This window comes from Tiliqua scincoides, chromosome 3 (assembly GCF_035046505.1).
Source record: "Tiliqua scincoides isolate rTilSci1 chromosome 3, rTilSci1.hap2, whole genome shotgun sequence".
In the NCBI taxonomy this organism is placed as follows: domain Eukaryota; kingdom Metazoa; phylum Chordata; class Lepidosauria; order Squamata; family Scincidae; genus Tiliqua; species Tiliqua scincoides.
Window position 1 is genome coordinate 48,213,594 of NC_089823.1, and position 18,641 is coordinate 48,232,234.

An 18,641-nucleotide genomic window follows, 5' to 3' on the forward strand; every position below is an offset into this window, starting at 1 on the left:
CCCGCTAATTAGCGGGCGCAGGACTGAGAGGTCCATGTCAACCTTATAGGCTCGAGAAGGGGCATAGTATTTGATACCAGCCTCTGTCACCATCCCCGCCCCCCTTCCGGGTCCAATCCTCCCCACGGTCCACCCTCCCTCCTCCTCAAAACTTGTGACCTCTTTTGTGTACATATCCTAAAATAAAGTTGAAAGAATTGTGGTATATAAGATGCATCATTTAATCCAACCAGCCCATTTTTCAAAACATCAATACCACACACACAAAAAGTCTAGACTAATATCCTGCCAGGTGGGGTTCAGTCTTCTTTTATTCAAATTCCCAAGTTAGGAAAATACTTTTATTTTGATTTACACAGCAAAGTCAGAGCTGCATTATTTTTCCCCCTTTACTTTATCCATCTTCTCTCATTTGCAATTTCTTTTAGTGTTTTTCTCCTCTAGGAGTAATCTGTGCATTGTTCCACAATAATTCATACTCTTTCTGACACGCTATTAATATATTTTTTTAATATTTCTAAATGCATTTCCTATTATTCTTGTCCAGCAACCTGACTTATTCCTCACTGAAAATCAAATTAATTTAGGATAATAATGCACATGACCTGCATTTTTGTGAGTAATTTCTAGTTTGGATTATCTGTTGGAGGCAGATATTTTCCTGCCACCCACAGGCAGTTTTGACCAGGTAATTTTACCTGTTCCTCCAAAGGTGCTCCTATTGGAGCACATGTGGATCCAGTGGACTGGTTTGCCTAGTAATAAATGCCGTCTTCTGATAAGCTAGGTTGCTATTATAATCAAACAGCGCTCGCATTTTAAATTATGCAATATATAATGAAGGATAATGCACGTATCTTTCAAGCTCATTTTGAGTTTCAAAACAAGTTACAATGCAATCACCTGTTAACCTTTTCATCCCATGGGTTTTTCGACACAAAAGCGTATATCCCTGACAGCTCCTTGTTTATTTTCAGATCCATGCGCTGCTTGCCACTTATGACCTTGCAAGCAGATTCACACCTTGCAAAATCCCTGACCTTGTAGTCATTAAAATCCAATCACACACTGGGCAGGTTTCCATATTCATTAGGACAGCAAGAAGATAGATTTGAACATGCCTCTGAAGTGACCAATACATTCATCAGCCAATTTCCATCTTCTTCAACAATTCCAGCTTGCTTAGGGATATTACGAGATTAATTGACACTGAAAATCTTTTGCACCCAAACACTAGCAATGTTAAGCAGATGCAATATGTTCCTAATTAAAAGGGCTGTGATCAAACATAAGTTGTCAATTATACCTTGTCCTGTGAGTATCTGCACAAAGTTATAAGAACAATCACTTTTGTTTATTCTCTGATGTAGCAGCCAGCAGTGTCTTGAACTAGGAAATGACTCCCCTGTGATAATTTATAACTAATACTTCCAATAGAAAATCAATGTGGTTATCTCACATTTGAGGAAAGTGCAGGATTTTATTTATTTGGCCACCTTTAGTTCATGTTATAATTGATGGTATTGCTATACCCAATTTGAAATCAGCATAGAAGTAGTTTGACTTACAAACCACTGGTGCAGTGGTGACCAGGCAGGAGGTCTGGTCTAGAGGTCTGGTCTATCTTCGTTAGCCCAAAGATAATATCAGAAGGTCGCCAGTTCGAGGACACCAGCAGCTCCCTGAATGGCTGAGAATGGCGAGACCTTGAAGAAGCCGAGCTGAGTGATTCCACCTGCTCTTGGTGTGAGCAAGAAGTGTCTTGGCTGCCCTCCATGTGAGAGATGGAGCTGCTTGCCAGCCTGCATGGGAGCACTGGAGACCAGAAGTGAGACCAAACCAGGAAGATCCATTCTGAAATGTTGATGGTTCTTGAAAGAGAGAACCTCTATGATTGAAAAAATCCCCTTGAGGGATTTAGAAACGCCTGTCTATGTAAACCGCCTTGAATAAAGTCAGAGGAGTAATTTGATGAACAGAAAGGCGGTATATAAATAACAACAACAACAACAACAACAACAACAGTATTTATATACCGCTTTTCAACAAAAAGTTCACAAAATACCTAGTTATTATTATTATTATATTTGAGGGTACAGGAGCCTAAGCTTCCTCATAAGATTGTTGTGAGTCTAAAAGGAGGTGAAGAAACAAGATCCACCATCCTGAGCTCTTTGAAGGAAGGTCAGTATATAAATGTGCAAAATTAAAAGAATGAAATACCTGCTTGCAGCCACATTGACAGGAGTACAGGGACTGCAATCAACTATGTAGTCATGTAATTGTTTATAGTTAACCATGAGGGGCGCAGAATTGTTTCAAAGGGGATAGGCAAGGAACATTGCTATGAAAACTAGACCAGTGGTCCCTTGTCCCAATCCAGTCAAAGCATAGTTTGGGCAGAATGAGGATGGATATCTGTTTCTGAATACATATATCATTTATTTACTTTACATTCCTTTTAAAATGCTTTTTTCAGATTTTATGGAAGTAACATATTGACCATAATTAACAGTAGTCTAATTTCAGATACAATCAGATGCTATCACACTATATGGGAGACCATATCTGTGGATCCCATATTTGCGAATTCACTTATCCACGGATCAGGTCTGGGCTGCCCCCCAGTACACGCACTCTCGTGCGCACCCCCTCGCCTCCACTCCCCTCACCTCCAGAGGGGCTCAGCAGAGACCAAGAATGTCTGTCCTCGGCCTTTACTGAGCTCAGTCTGAGTTCCAAGGCTCAAAGCACGTGACTTGCAGTTTCACGGAGAAACCAGAACTGATGTTTTTAAAGTCTTATGAGGTATTGGGAGGACTAGGAAATCCCTGGAGGGAGGGTGGCCTCCTGAGGTCCGTAGAGATGGGTATTAGCTCATATCCGCAGTTTCAGCTATTCGCGGGGAGAGGGTTCCATTCTGGAACCCTCGCAGAAAAGGGGGCATGCCTTATCATTCAATTCTGTAATACTTTCTCATCTAAAATCTGCAATAAGTTTTTCAGATGCAGACAAGTTTCTGTTCAGTTGCCCCTTTACTTTCAAATCCTGGATGACATGCTAAAATGACAAGCATCAGTACTATGGAATCAAGATTGGTTTGCATATCTAGATTAGACAGCCCAAAGTTGCTTCATTTTCTGATGGTTCAGCTGCTCCAAAATCTCATCTAGATGAATGGCACAAACTCTCTGATACCTTTATACAAGGTAAGGGTTGGGTGAGGGTGACCTCAGCTGTCTTTGGAAGGCTCAGCTCCAGATATTCAGTTATGCCTCCAAATTAAAATACATTCTCCTCTTTTAGGGACTCTGTTGTCATTTGCATAAATATATACATGATGGCATTTTTTAAAGAGAAGATTGTCTGGATAAAGCATTCTGTGTGAACTCTGTACAATGCAAGACCATATCCATATGGAATAAATGGCAAAAAGGTTCTGGAATGAGGTATATCACCATAATGATAAGAATCCACATTTGGGCCCAGTCATGTTACTATATGAAACAAGAGCAAGAGGTGAAAAATTTTGCATGCAGTCTTGGCAGGCAGTGAAGTCGTCTGGTTCAGTGCAAGATGCCAGGGAATGCTCTTCCTCACATTCAGTTGGAGGACAGTATGATGATGACAATTGCCAAGGCTGATATTGTCATCTAGCCAGATTGGACACCATGATGTCATTGTGCTTTATGTTAACCCTGGCTGAGTAGATGGTAAGCTTTACATTGATTCTCCCACTTCCACTCCCATAACTGCCAACTTTTGCATAAAAAATGGAATGGTGTGAAAATTTGCATAAAATATAGAATGGTGTGAAAATTCAGTGCAGCACCAGAAAAAAATTGTTATCTGTTTACAGCAAACACACTTCAAAAATTCCTACATTCTTAAATTCAGGGCACCTTAGAAGGTAATCAGATGTATTCACAGTTAAATCTTCCAGATGATGTAATACAAGTCTGACCTGAACAAGGAAGTTGGTGTAGGATTATTTGGCAAATAGAATTTAAAGCTAAGGAGATTTTGAACAAGATTATAAAATTTACTTATCAGATACAGTCCATATGATCAAATCCTTTTAGATGCTCTTTCAGCCCAATCCTATGAATGTCTACTCAGAAGTACATCCCATTATAATCAGTGGGGCTTTCTCCCAGGTAAGTTTGAATTCAGTGCAGCCTTTGGGACATTATGAAGTGAAAGCACCCTGCACATTAAAAAGCCTGGATTTTGGTGAAGTGCAGACAGCATCTAGCAACCCCATAGATAATGACGTTGTGAGCATAATTGCCCTTACAGTGTTGTTCCCATCAACAAAAGTTCTTGTTAATTATTAAATGTGTATATATTTATATTTGTAATCCTAGAGATGGGGGTTCCTCTTTAATTGCTCAGGTAGTAAGTAATGAGAGATCTTTTTTTGTTCCTGCTGTGTGCTAATTAGCTCTTAGAAGAAGATTTAGGGATGATTGACTTGCAAGAATCTTTGCATGTGTGTTTATGTGATCAGGCATTTAAAGCTCTAGGCATTATTCATCATACCAAAACAACATTCATTTACATTTTATTTTCTTTGAGAGCACTAACAACATATTGTTAATATGGTAATAAACAGGTAGGACAGAGAAAACTAGAATAAATAAAGGCCACAACTTTATTGATAAACCAGGAGATCTTCAATGATTCACTAGACTAGTTAATTACCTCAAGCCTGTGAAGATAACTGCTAAGTCTGAGTTGCACAAACCAGTGGCATTGCTAGGGTTGGTGTTGGAAGAAGCGGTAACTCATGGTGTTACCCTATGGACCTCCTCATAAATGTAATAATAAATAATGTAATAATAAATATCAATTAATCATTTTTATTTTTATTTTTCACCCAACAAATCAGTAACCAACAAAAAACCAGTGGCCAACTTACTGACACTCACACAACTGAATAGGAGTTCTAGAATTATCTCTGATGCATGGAAATGAGAGCTGACTCATATTAACAACTTATTGGTTCCATGATGTGTCATAATAACACTTCATTGGCTATTGGATCAATCAGTCTCATTGGACAGTTTTGAGTTTAAAAAGTCCACATTTTGTTACATAAGGCAGTTGTGTTTTCTTTTTCTGGTTTTTTGCCTATAGAATACAGATTCAACACAGTTTTTTCATGTTGAATCATGTTGAATGCAGTTTTTTCTGCATTGAATCATCTTTCTAATGCTGTATACCGTTATGATATTATTAATAAATACTGTACAAATTTTACAAAAGCTTTGCACAATTTTGGCCACTAGTATTGTCACTCCCCCTGAGGGCTTCACCCAGTACAGTCCCCCCAACTCCTAGTGATGCCATTGGCACAAAAATATGTCACCTAAACATTTGGGAAAGTCCACCCATGCTGCAAAATCGGGTTCAGGAAGGGTGCTAGGATTTCTAGGCCACTGCTGCAGATAAACCTGTCCCCAATTTGCCCTTCCCTTGCCCCCATTGCTATCCCCTGCCCCATCAACACTTTGTTCCGCCTTCCCCAGCTCCTATTCTGCCCTCCTCCAGCCCAGCCCACCTCCCTCAACATCTTACCTTCCTCAGCAGATTCAGGTTATCCTCCAATGCGTGGAAGGAGGCTCTGGCCTTCCCGCTGGTGCTCTGACAGCATCTGACTGCCAGAGTGATTTTTATGACTAAGCGCTTGGTGGAACACAAATTCTGCCCTTGACCCCACAGGATTGGGCTGTGGGTCAGGCATTACCCCACACTGCCTACAAACCACCACCCCCCTTGATAAATGTGGCAGTGGAGCTCCATTAGCTAAGGAGATAGTTCTCTAATGCTTAAAGAAGATGAACTAAAAGCTGCAGTTGACAGATATAATGCAGTAAAATCTGTTAATGCAGTAGGATTCTTCTCACAAAATGGTACTTTTAATTCCAGTAATCTTTGCAGAAAATACTGTGTATTCAGAAGTTGAATTGACAATGATCTGATACATACTCTCTTTACTATCCATTGCACATTAACAGGGATATGAGCCTAGGCCTAGAAAGCTCATATCAGTGTGATGCTACTGAAAGGATTTTCTTAGGAGATAATCTTCATGGGTAATGTGGATTTAGAGAAGATATTGTTTTGAGATGTTGACTTGAAAGCACCACACATCATATGTCTCTCTCCAATTACTAAAGAGTCCTTCAGTATTCTGCCTATTTGAGTTGGCTTCAGCGATGTGAAAAAGGGAATTAGAAATACACAGGCAATGTCAGTGGTGCTAGAGTTAAATATCTAAACTCAGCTACTGTGGACTATTTGCCTGAGACTTGGACAATTGGATGAAACTGAATGCGTAAAAACACATAGGAGATTTGATAGAGGAAGGAAGGAATCAGGCAGCTGCCAATGTTTGATTTAGAAAATAGTGCTCTCACTCTGGTTGGTTTAGAGCAGGGGTGCCTAAATCCCGGTCCAGGGGCTATTCATGGCCCTCAGGGACCCCCAATCCAGCCCATGAGCCTCTGGCCCTCCACAGACTTGCTGGAGCCCGCACTGGCCCAATGCAATTGCTCTCATGATGAGGGTGACTGTTCAACCTGTAGCATGAGCTGTGGTCCAAGGACTCCTTCCACTGCTTACTGTGTTACATCTGTGATGCAGCAGCGAAGGAAAGCCCAGACTTGCTTTGGGCAAGGCCTTTTATAGGTCTTGAGCTATTGCAGAATGTTCATTCATTAATATAAGTTCCATCTCTAATATATTCGTTTATGTAGATTTATGTAAATTTATTCAAATTTGAAATGTAAATTAATTATTTTTTCCTCTACCCCTGACACAGTATCAGAGAGATGATGTGGCCCTCCTGCCAAAAAGTTTGGGCATCCCTGGCTTAGAGGAAGCATCTAGAGCTGGGGTGTCAAACTCATTTCATACAGTGGGCTGAATAGCATTCATGGCTGATTAATGGCCATTTGGCAACTCAACTTGAAAGCTTGACAGTGACATGGTTTACCATATAGTTGTAAGGTGGAAGGGAGTATTTCAAGGTTAGGGAAAGGGTGGGGGTTTCTGAGCAGATTGGGGGGTGGGCAGCAGACTGGAGGGGATCAATCTCAGTTGGAAATGTTCATGATTTATCCTATACCCCATTTTTCAACCCACTCTGCCCCCTTTCTCTCATCAGACAAAGGGTCCATTCCTATCCTACCTTCCAGCACTGATGCAGCCATGCCATCCTGCAGAGAAGAGAGGGGCAGTTGCAGAAGCCTCCTTAAGGTAAGGGGACAGCATTGATGCTGGAAAATTGTATAGGATTGGACCCTTACCCCAGCTATATTGCTGGAAAGGTCCAAAGCAGCCTATATGCTTATGCAGAGGTAAATAAAAACATTTTCTATTTCCTTCTGGTTTGTCTTTAGATCTGCCCCCCCCCCCCAATACCATGCTGCATGAACCTTTATGGTATGGCTGCAAGCTGTAATGTGGTGGGGGAATAGGATCAGACTGTTATCTTCCAGAGCTATTATAGAGATTCAATGAAAGTAAGCCACGTGAAGCACTTTGCTTACCCATGAAGGGTTTATTATTTTAAACTCTTTCATATACTGGCACCTATGGTCATGTTCAGGTATGAGTGAAGGTAAGTGACTCCATTTCACAATTTGCAGATGTAGGTATAACCTAATTATCCATGGATTTTTCACCCACAGTTTTATCTCAACACTATGAGAAGGGCCTTTAATTTAAAGGAAAAAAGTCATTTAACAATAGCCTAATTAGTGTAGGAGAGGGTAGCTGACAGACAATCCATCAATCATTCTCTCTCCCTGCACTTAGAACAGCTTCACTCCCACGCATGTGACCCCTCTGTTTCTCTTCTTGAGCATGTGAAAGAATGCAAGTGATTATCACCTCCTCCCTACCAGTGATCACTGCCTTAGAGTGAAGCCTTTCTAATCATCTGGAGAGAGAATGATTGATTCTGCCTGAAGGTCTGCCTAATGCCTTTGTTGGCAATTACAATGGTCAGCAAGGCTGTTTTTAAATTGCTGAACAAAGGGCATTGTTTTTTAAATGAATCCTTTAAAGCCAGTTTTGGTATCCACGTATCCATGTGGGTGCTGGCAAAAGAATCCTCATGGATACTGAGACTCATCCTATATATGGTGCCCAGTGAGATGAATCAACTGAGAATCGGGACTTGCATTTATGTTTTTCTATCTGTGCGCATCCTCACGTGCAATATTTCAAGACCTTTCAGACAGCAGCAATACACATATCACAATCTCTTTGAATTGTGGCTATGTCCTCAGCTATCCAATTTGTTAATAGAACAAATCACAAATATCCCTGTGAACGTGTTTTACAAAGAGTGAAATGTACTGGATATATTTTTCTTGCCGGAGTTTCTCTCCTTTCTTAGCAAAATGAGTAGCTTTTCTACATCCCTGCCCAAATCTGAATGGACTTTTCAGTGCCTCATTGAGCTTCCAGTAGAATTTATTATGCCAGCCACAATCAGTCTGGGATTGTTTTTTGTGTTTTCGATTTCCCCGATACTGCCTAACTGAAGTGCTTGTCCTCGATCTTGTTTCTGTCAGAGCTGATTGCTTGTCTATTGTGTGGCTTTAAAATTATATGCTTGTTAATGAGTCCAAATGTTGTCAACCTATTTTAAACGAAAGAAGAAAGAGAAAAGTCACAAATATGCCAAATGGGAAGCGGCAGCCCAGAATCTTGCTGTGTGTTGGTTATGTGCGCAACCGAGCGGTGGCTTCTATTTGCAAATCTTGTCAATGTTTTAGAGATAAATATTGTTGCAATAGAGCAGTAAACTTACACAGGGTGCAGCAGCCACCTGTTACAAAGATCTGTTAGTCCATTCTCCCTTTCAAAGCACCCTCTGGAAAGAAAGGAAAGCATAACCATTTTTCTGCCAGCTCATCGACTTTTGAAATTTCCCCATCTTTACTGTCACAGAACGGTTTCAGAAATGCCAGTTTTCACAATAAGCACAGGTCTAGAAGACTTCCAGTGGTAAAGGGACCTGTGGAGGAAATTTCCAGAGGAGACAACAGCCAGGGTGAGTAGATGGTGTAAGGGAAGTTGAAATCAGCTCAATCTCTATGGAGAATGTAATATACTTCAGAGTAGAAATACTGACAGGAGAAGAAAGCATCCTAATGAAGACACGAGTTGATTGTTTTGATGCATAGTCTTAGGGCCCGATCCAGAGCCCTGTGTGTCAGCTCACCGCCAGTGTGTACTGTCACAAACATGCCGTAAGGCACGTTTGTGAGCTGTACCACAGGCCAAGTGCCGGAGCTAGCCCAGCGTGAGCCTGTGCTGGGCCAGCTCTAGCACTGGGCGTGCGTTCTGCTGTCCAGCGTTCATCTGGACTGCCTGGTGGCGGAAAAGTGAGGGTGTGGGGGGAGGTGAGAAAGAGGTGTTCCAGGGCGGGGGGAGGCAGGGGGAAGGCAGACAGAGGGTGGGGAGAAGATGTGGCAGGGGAGGGAGGAGGGCAGGAAGAGGGCAGGACTGGTGGAGCTTGGACCACACAGTTCAACATGGGACTCTCTGATTCTGTGGCAGCTCCAGAGCTGCCGTAGAATCAATTAGCCCCATTGCAGAGCTTTTTCCCTCACCCAGGGGAAGGGGACAAAAGTCCCCTTCCCCCAAGGAGCCACTGCGGGCTGCCTGGTTGCACTCAGGATGCTGTGGTAGCTATTTTGGCGCCGCGGCAGCCCTGCACTCTGGGCAGCTTAGGATTGGGCTGTTAGTAGGGCAAGCCTATGACGGTATCGTGACAAGCACTTGAAATGTACCTCTATGTCATTGCTTCCTCTTTCTGCCTCTTCTGCCTCCTTTTCCCACTACTGAATTATTTTTTAAAAAGCAAGAAGAAAGAAGTATGAGGGGAAATACTGAACTAGGGTCCAGGACTCACCTATCTATGAAACAAAATGAGGATAAGGGGGGTACTTCCCATGAGAAATTGGAAGCTCAACCTCTGATAGTTTCAGAAGTCCCACCCTTATGTGATTAGAAATGCCACCCATAGGACATCATTTCTACCCTCACTGGACATTTCTGGATACTCACCCACAGTAACCACGTGACCAGAAATGTCACCCATCTCAACTTCTTATTGATATCAGGGGTTCCTCAGATATTTGGCTTACTGTATAACCAAATAACTGAACTGCAAACTTATCCAAATGCCCTGGACCAATAGGAATGGGTTTTGGAGTCATGACGTGCATTCCACCCTGCTAAGGGTGTTGTGTACATAGTGTCCCAGGACCAGAGTTCAAGGTATCATGTGACACCTTGAAGAACATGCCCCAGAATGCATGGCCAACTGAAATTGGAATTAAACCACTAGAGACAATAACTAGAGCATTCTGCCACACCTTCCAACGCCCTCTCCCCGCTCTGGAATGTCACCCTCCCGCCCATACTTACCATTCTACAACCCGGCGCATGCCCAGAGCTTTGGGCGGCAGTCCCCCATCCTCTTCCCAGAGCTAGGACAGCATGGGTTTGTGTTGAACCAGCTCCGGCACTGGACAGGTGCAGACTGTTTCAGGCGTGGCTTACAGCATGCTTGTAACACTATGCTCTGGTGCTGGGCCAGCACAGCCACAACAATGGATCCTCTAGTGAGGATCCCTGGGATAGGTGTGTGAGAGGACCACTTTCTGTGAAAAAATGTTTGTAAACATTGGGTTAACTGCAAAGGCTACAGGAATCATGATCCTGCCACTAATACTGAAACATCAGCACATAAGGTGGTCTATCAGCCCTAGTTCTGATGGCAAGAGACTTTCTCCAGCATGGACCTTTTAAATCAACTTATACATGATGAGGAGACCCATTGTGGCCCAAATGGTAGTGGGTGTGCTGCAAACAACCTTACAGAGAGTGAACTCTCCCAAATATGTGTCAACTTAATTTCAGTCGAAAACAGGCTTGAACGGTTAAAGTTAGTCCAATTTAAAGAGAGGGTGTGAGATGTGTATTAGCTTTTAACAAAAATTATATGCAGTTTTTGAAACCCTGGGAACCCCTTGTAGAGAGCCTTGCATTATAAGATCCAGCTGTGGAGAGGGGAGTTGAAGCAAGTGGTCAGCCAAGGCCACTTCAAGCTCATTGAGAATTTTGCTTGCAACAGAGGATATGCCAACACAGGTAACTCTGTCTTATGGTTTGAGTTGTGGACACATACAATATGCTGTAAAAGTACTTTTTAAAGGAAGCCTCTTTCCAACTCTTCCAGGGCCATTCTGCAGAGAGCATGGAGCAGCCATCTCATCTCGCACTGAGAAATACTGCAGGCCTGCAAACTGATGAAAATGATTGTGTCACACCCAGAAAGAGAAGGGCTGCTATGAGATCGATGGTGAGGGCTGGAGTTTTCAAACACTGTCTAAAGCAGTATTTATTTGATACTTGTCAAGGCTATACCGTTCAGACACCAGCACAGCTCTCGCATGAATGTGCAATATGGATATAGAGAGATCTCAACAGGAATTGGAGAATCATTTGCGGGAAGCTGTGTTTGCGAACTTGTCTTCACATGGTTTCAGTGAAGTGCCACCATGTAATCTAGTGCCACCTTCTAGTGCCACCATGTAATCACTTACACCAGTGCTCTGTTCTATTCTTATGACTGCTAGTAAAAACTGGGCCCATAAACTGGGCCTGGGCAAGACATAAGAGGGGTCACAAACAGACCATTAAGGTTGGTGAATTTCTTTTGCATAGTCAGAGGAAGTCTAGTTCCAGTCCAGTTTCTTTTGCATAGTCAGAATTAGTCTAGTTCCAGTCCAGTCTGGAACTAGATTAATTCTATTAGCAACAAGCTGTCTGGCAGAGCAAGAATTTAAAAATGCATAGAAGTAGGGGGAAAAATGTTTTGCATTAAAGTGTAATGTGAAAGACATTTAGACCGTCTGAGAGCAGAGCGCTCAAAAGCCTATAAAGCCATTCTTACCATGTATCTCTGAAAAGAGGAGAATGAAATGCTTCATTCTGAAATATCTTCTTTATTTTGAAAAATCTTCTTGTGTTTTCCCAATATAATCCTGGTCTGGCCATGTCACAGGAGGGGTCATAATCAGACATAATCAAGGATGAGAATGAGCATAAGTGAAGAGGCATTTTATATGCTCTACAGAAGCCTGATTTACTTGTGCATCTATATATGTGCATACTGCAGAGACATCAGCATGATTCCTTTTGCTGTTTAGCAAACAGGATCACTAAGGGGTGTAAAAGTACAGTCCATTGGTTCCCAAACGTTTCATCCTCTTTACCGTGGTGGGAGCTGTCTTCTGGAGCATTGGTTGAGCTTCAAATTAATTGGATCGGGACAATTCTGTTGGCCATGTGTTCCCCTTCACCTGGCCTTTAATATGAGCTGAGGCATGTTTGACTATTCATGAGTGAGCATGCACACGTGGCTCAGTTTTCCAGTTTTCAATAGGGCTCAGTACATTTTCCTTGTCAGCTCGGAGCAGGGACATCCTTCTCAAGAGTTTATTGAGGTTGAGACCATTGAGGTCGAGACCATTTTGGTGGCATTGCATTCCCCTTGGCCTGCCCTTCAAAGAATATGGAGGTACGTTCACCTACTCATGAGTAAATGTGCACATGCTGCTCCATTTCAGTTTCCATAGGACTTCATACATTTTCCTTCTCAGCTGTCAGCTTGTCAGTTTTGTGAACCACCAAAAATCGGGGCGCGACTCACAGTTTGGGAACCACTGAACTATCCTACAACAAGCCTCAGCAACAAGCCTATCCTGGAGCCTCAGCAACCAGTTTTCTGAGACCCTCAAGCTCAGTAAAATAATGTCTTGGCTGGCATTTCATTGATGGTAATCATCAATATAAAAAGAGGCAGTCTGAAAGACCTCAAAACTCTGAGCACCCCAATGTTGTTGAGCATATTAACCATACCTTTATTAAGAGGATGGTGAAGGCTGCTAAAATGTACATTGTCACTGAAGAGAAAGGGGAAGAATGCAGTGAAATGCAAGAAAAGATTAGAGTGTGCAAAGCTTGTATGACTAAGGGTCCAATCCTAAAAGGCTGGTGTGCTGTAAGAACTCACATTCCAGTGGCGCCGTGCCATTTCTGGTGTTGCAAAATGTGACGCCTTCTTGCAACTGGGTCACCACTGGTCTGGACAGGTTAGTTTTCTCCTTCAGAGAAGATGCCCGCACTCAAGGTGAAGGGATGTGAGCAGACAGAACCTGCCTCAATTGTAACTTAACAGCCTGATCCTATCTTCCCCCCTCCAATGGTGCAGCCATGCCAAAAGGATGCAGACAGTATACAGTGGAGGGGATGGATCAGGAGGTTTCAGGGGCAAAAGGGGATTTAAATCCCCTTACACCTTTGTAAGCCTCCCACTATGCAGTGGGTCTCTTTGGACCCGTGTTAGTGATTTTGCTAGAGCAAGTTTGAGGCAAGAAAAGGGGACAGTGACGTGGTAGAGAATAGGATCTGGCATGCACCATTGCCACTGGGTCCACCCTTTCCACAGCCTCCCCCATTACATCCCTCTCCCCATCCATTTTGCCTCCTCCTCCCCACCCCTTCTGCCTCTCCTGCTGGCTTACCTACACTGGTGGGCGGTGGAACAGCTGACAACATGTGTGGAAGGACACTGACTTTCTTGCCACATTTCTGCCAGAAACACTCTGATCTTCCTGCCAGAAAGCACTCTATGGTGCATTTTTATCAGTATCCGGCAATGTGTGTTTCTTTGCCTGCTGGCCCTAATAGGACTGGGCTATATGTTATAGTTGTAACTTAATTGCAAGTTACAGTTCAATAAACATGGTCCATTTGACTCCAAATCACATGGTCTCTTGTCTTTGTTGTGGTTACCTGGGCAATAAGCATGTCTATATTTCCAGTGTCAATAAAAAGCAGTAGATTTTGACATAGTTCTTATTTGAAAAGCATGGGATATCTGCACGCTCCCTCCCCACACACAGACAGACACACAGAACAGATCTATCTAGAACTGTGGACCACTGACAATAGATTTACTACTACTGTGTTACTGACTATACACACAATATATTTTGAAGGTAGAATATTGATATCACTGTTGTAAAAAAGAATGAATTCCTATTGAATCTTCTTAGATATTTTATCATCAATGAGATGTGAAAGTGCATTTTAATATGCTGCTGTGTTATTTATTACAATGGAAAGTTTCTACAGCCGAACTCATTCCTATGAGAGGTAATATCTTATGCTATAACATTTTGGAAGGAGATAGAGTAGAACATGTCATATAAATCATTTGATTTTAATCTTCAAAAATATATTCCCAAGCCAGCCAGCTGGATAATTCAGCTGGAAAATTCAGTTCAATATTTACCAGCACAATACTTGTTGGGGAAAACCCACTATTTGGGAAAATAGCAGTTTTCTTTCAGTTTGGGACCCTTTTCTCTAAAACTAACAAGATGTGTCTGAAACAAACAAAACACTTGAATGTTTTCTGCTCAAAATGGGCAGAAAATCTCAGAGTACAATTCTGGGTAGGATGTTTTTAAACTAGGATTTTTTTAAAAAAAAAATTTGCAGTGCTTTAGCCACAGCTATCAAATGAACATACTCTGCAATTTTCAGTTTTTTATTCTAGATTTTCATTGTGCCTCAAATTCTGCTCTGTACTGGACTAAATATGAGCATTCAGAATATGCAAGGGCAGTCCAATCCTATCCTGTGCTGGAATAGTATGCCAGCTGATGCTATCCTGCACAGTATCCAGTGCAGGGTAGGAGGTAGATCCCATGCAACACAGAGTAAGGGGATTTATTTATTCCATGTTGTGTGGAAGCCACCACAATGGGGCTACTCGGATCTCTACTAGTGAATTTACTGGTGCAGATCCGAGCAGCCCAGTGTAATGCCGGGCTGCTCAGGAGGAGGATTAGGATTCAGCCTAAGTGCCAGAGGCCAGTCCCATTCTAGTCCCAGGTCCCATCTGCCCACTGGCTTGCCCACCACCCTCCCTTCTCCACCCCAAAACACCCCCATTCCACCCACTGACCTCCCCAGCCTCTCCCTGCACCAGCCTCCCCAAGCTGGCACTTGCTTACCAGGTCAAGGGCTGGATATGGCCTCCCTGAGCCAGTGCACACCTGTGCATTGGCTCAACCAGCTCTCAAGTCATCACAGACATGCCTTATAGCATGTTTGCAGCACTCCTGAACTGGCGTAAATCTCCTCTAGATTGCGCCCTAATAAGTTTTCAGATTTTGACTTTTTATTTTGTTTGTTTTACACACTCAAATTCCTTATTGAGTTTTAGATGCCCAGATAATGCCATATCACTGACTAGCTTCTTTTGCTTCTGCTGCTATGATCGGTGTGGCAGCTAATTTGAATTTATAGGGATGTGTTTAACTGCAGTGTGTTAAATGTTGTGTGATTTGTTTTGTTTTAGGCCCCAATCTTATTCCCTACCACCAGTGCGAATGTAGCCATGCCAAAAGTGTGCATGCTGCATCCTATGGTGGGGGGGGGAATTGGACAGCCCGCAGAAGGTAAGTAAAAACATTTTATACTTACATCATGGTAGGCTGCCCAGTGGGTCTCCTCAGACATATGCCAGATAGGATTGGGCTGCCCCTGTATTTTGTAAGCTGCCTTATGACCCAATCCTAACTAACTCCCCATGTGGTGATGCAGCAGTGGCAGTGAGGCCTCTGATGTATCCTGTGAGGGAGTTTTGGCTGCTGGAGATCTCCTCAGAGTAAGCCACAGCAGCCACAATGGGTCAACTCAGATATGTCAGAATGCCAGATGCAAGGGAGGGCACCAGAATGAGGTCTACTGTTATCTGGTGTGCTCCCTGGGGCATTTGGTGGGCCACTGTGAGATACAGGAAGCTGGACTAGATGGGCCCATGGCCTGATCCAGTGGGGCTGATCCAGATGGGCTGTTCACCCATCCCTGCCCTTCCCCCACCTTGTTTGTGGGGCATACCTGGTACGTGTTACACAGGCATACCTAGTTCAGCAGGTCTTTACAGATCCGTCTGCAAAAGCGGAAAGGCCTTTACGTCGACTTTGCACCTGTGGAACACGCATTCCAGTAGTGGAATAGGATTGGGTTGTTAGAAGCTTCACTGAAAGGTGGATTACAAACATAATCCATAATCAGCAAAAGAAACACATTCTTCTATTGTGACAAATCCATAATTCACAACTGATATCCACAACTTTAATTCATCCATCTTGATCTTATTATCTTATCTGAATATTTAAAATGACACGATTTTTCTCAGGTTCCAGGATGGATAACAGATTACAAAAATGCAAAATATAATGTGGCGTATTAAAAAAGTTTCTCTTACTCCTTTAACATTGTTGACAAAATGCTAAGCCACATGGAAAATGCCTCAAATGAATATATAGGGAAGGCCCACATAGTCAGCTTTTCTGAGATATGGTTTGTGGCAGCCCCACTGCAGCAAACTACTTCCCAGCCAGTGCTTAGGGAAATGTCAACACCATCTGGGCTGTATGTGGATAGACCTGCAGCTATACTGTGATAATGAGACCTAGAAAGATGTGCCTGTGACTGAAGAAATGTTGGTTGACTGTCTCTGGATGTAAACCAGTTCATAGTGCACAAACCCTGGCTGCTCTGGCTATATTTTCAGGTCAAAGAGCTTAGAGAACATGTATTCATATAGCCAAGGGCACCACCAGATGACAGGCCCATTGGGGCACATGCCAGGGGTTCACTGCTCCCTAGGAGTCCTGGTCACGTTGCCTCACCTTATCACTGGGGTAGGAGAAGTTCTTAGAAAAATTTAGAGTCACTTGTTGATGTTCTTAGTTCTCTGTGTGTGACTTGAATGTAGAGTTGAAAATCTAGATTCACCACAACTCTTTTTTACATCAACTTCTTGGCTGCCATGAATCTCATTGCCGAATTCATTCATCCATGTACAACGGAAACCAATGAAATTCTTGCAGGAGCTGAGCAATCTTTTCTCCGGAAGGGAGGAAGAAGGAGGTGGTTCTGCTGGGGGAAGTGGTTCACATATGTATGTTTCATCGATGTGTAGAGGAGCATCAGCTCCTCATGCAGCCTGCCATATCCTGCCTGAAGGCTTGGGAAAACAGTTAACATTTGTATGAAATATTCAGTGACATAGTGTAAGAACTAACAAGCAAAACAAAACAAATCCCCCTCAATCTCTTTAGTGTAATCCTGGCCCCTAAAAGTCAGCTCATGTAAAAAGATTTTGCAGTGCCTTGGGAAAAAGGTCATGCGTAGGTGAACTTAAGTGCTCAGTAAGTGGTAATAATTAAGAACCATCTCATCTGGCTAAGTGTCATTCTCCTTTATTGATATCATCTAGGTATATTCAGCCATTCACAGGCACCCTTGGAAAACCCACTTAAGTCTCCCTCCTTTATTGATATCATCTATATTAAGCCATTCACAGGCAGCCTAGGAAAACCCACTTAAGACACCACTTTTCTATTGGTTTGGCCAAAGTGACACCAGTCAGCCATCTTATTAGATTCACAACATATTCCATCTCATGACAGTTAAAAATAAAAATAAAATCTAAGGTTTATTCTCCTGGAAGGGGAGTCAGCTTTCCCTCATGTGTTAAATTATGGTGTATAGATATGTAATAATAGTGACAGGATTAGTTTCTAGGATGGGTGGAATGAACAAGCACTAAGAGCCAGTGGTGATCACAGACCTGTCCTATTATATAAGCACATGAGCTATCTCACCAAGAATGCTTTCTACTACATGAAATAATAGTAATAATAATAATAACTAGGCATTTATATACCGCCTTTCTGGTCATCAGATTATTCCTCTGACTTTGGTTGGTTGGCAACCTTCAGTCTCGAAAGACTATGGTATAAGCCTACAGCACCCGGTATTCCCAGGTGGTCTCCCATCCAAGTACTAACCAGGCCTGACCCTGCTTAGCTTCCGAGATCAGACGAGATCGTGCATCAAGGTGGTTTACATAGGCAGGCATTTCTACATCCCTCAAGGGGATTTTTACATAGAAGGTTCTCTCTTTCAAGAACCACAGAACATTTCAGATGGATCTTCCTGGTCTGATCTCACTTCTGGCCTCCAGTTGCCTCCCAAGCAGGCTGACAAGCAGCTCCTTCATCTCTCACATGGAAGGCAGCCAAGACTTCGCTCACACCAAAGAGCAGATGGAATAACTCAGCTCGGCTTTTCAGCTGCTTCAAGGTCTCCCCGTCCAGGGAGCTGTTGGTGGCCTCGAACTGGCGACCTTCCAATGTTATCTTCAGGCTAATGGAGGCTCTACCCACTAGACCAGACCTCCTGCCCTAATGAAAGAATCAGTTCATATTTGAGAAAGCGTTAGGGGCAGCAGCTGATGTTTGGGGCATGGAAGTACTTTTCATATTTGAGAAAGGGTTGGGGGCAGCAGCTGATGTTTGGGGCATGGAAGTACTTTTTAGCTAAAGGTTGTGAGACCCTGGATAAAAAGATCAAAGCCACTGGACAAGCTTCTTAAGTGAGATGGTCCCCATTTACAGGGAAGGTGACACAGAATTTTCAGTAGGGCCCTCCTTATCCATATGATCCATGTTCATGGATTTAAT

At 42.9% G+C, this 18,641-nt stretch overlaps 1 pseudogene; it reads right to left on the minus strand.

Moving 5' to 3' along the window:
• Window positions 1-17,917: 17,917 nt before the first annotated feature.
• Window positions 17,918-18,031, minus strand: LOC136646372 (5S ribosomal RNA; annotated as a pseudogene).
• Between the last annotated feature and the right edge of the window lie 610 nt (window positions 18,032-18,641).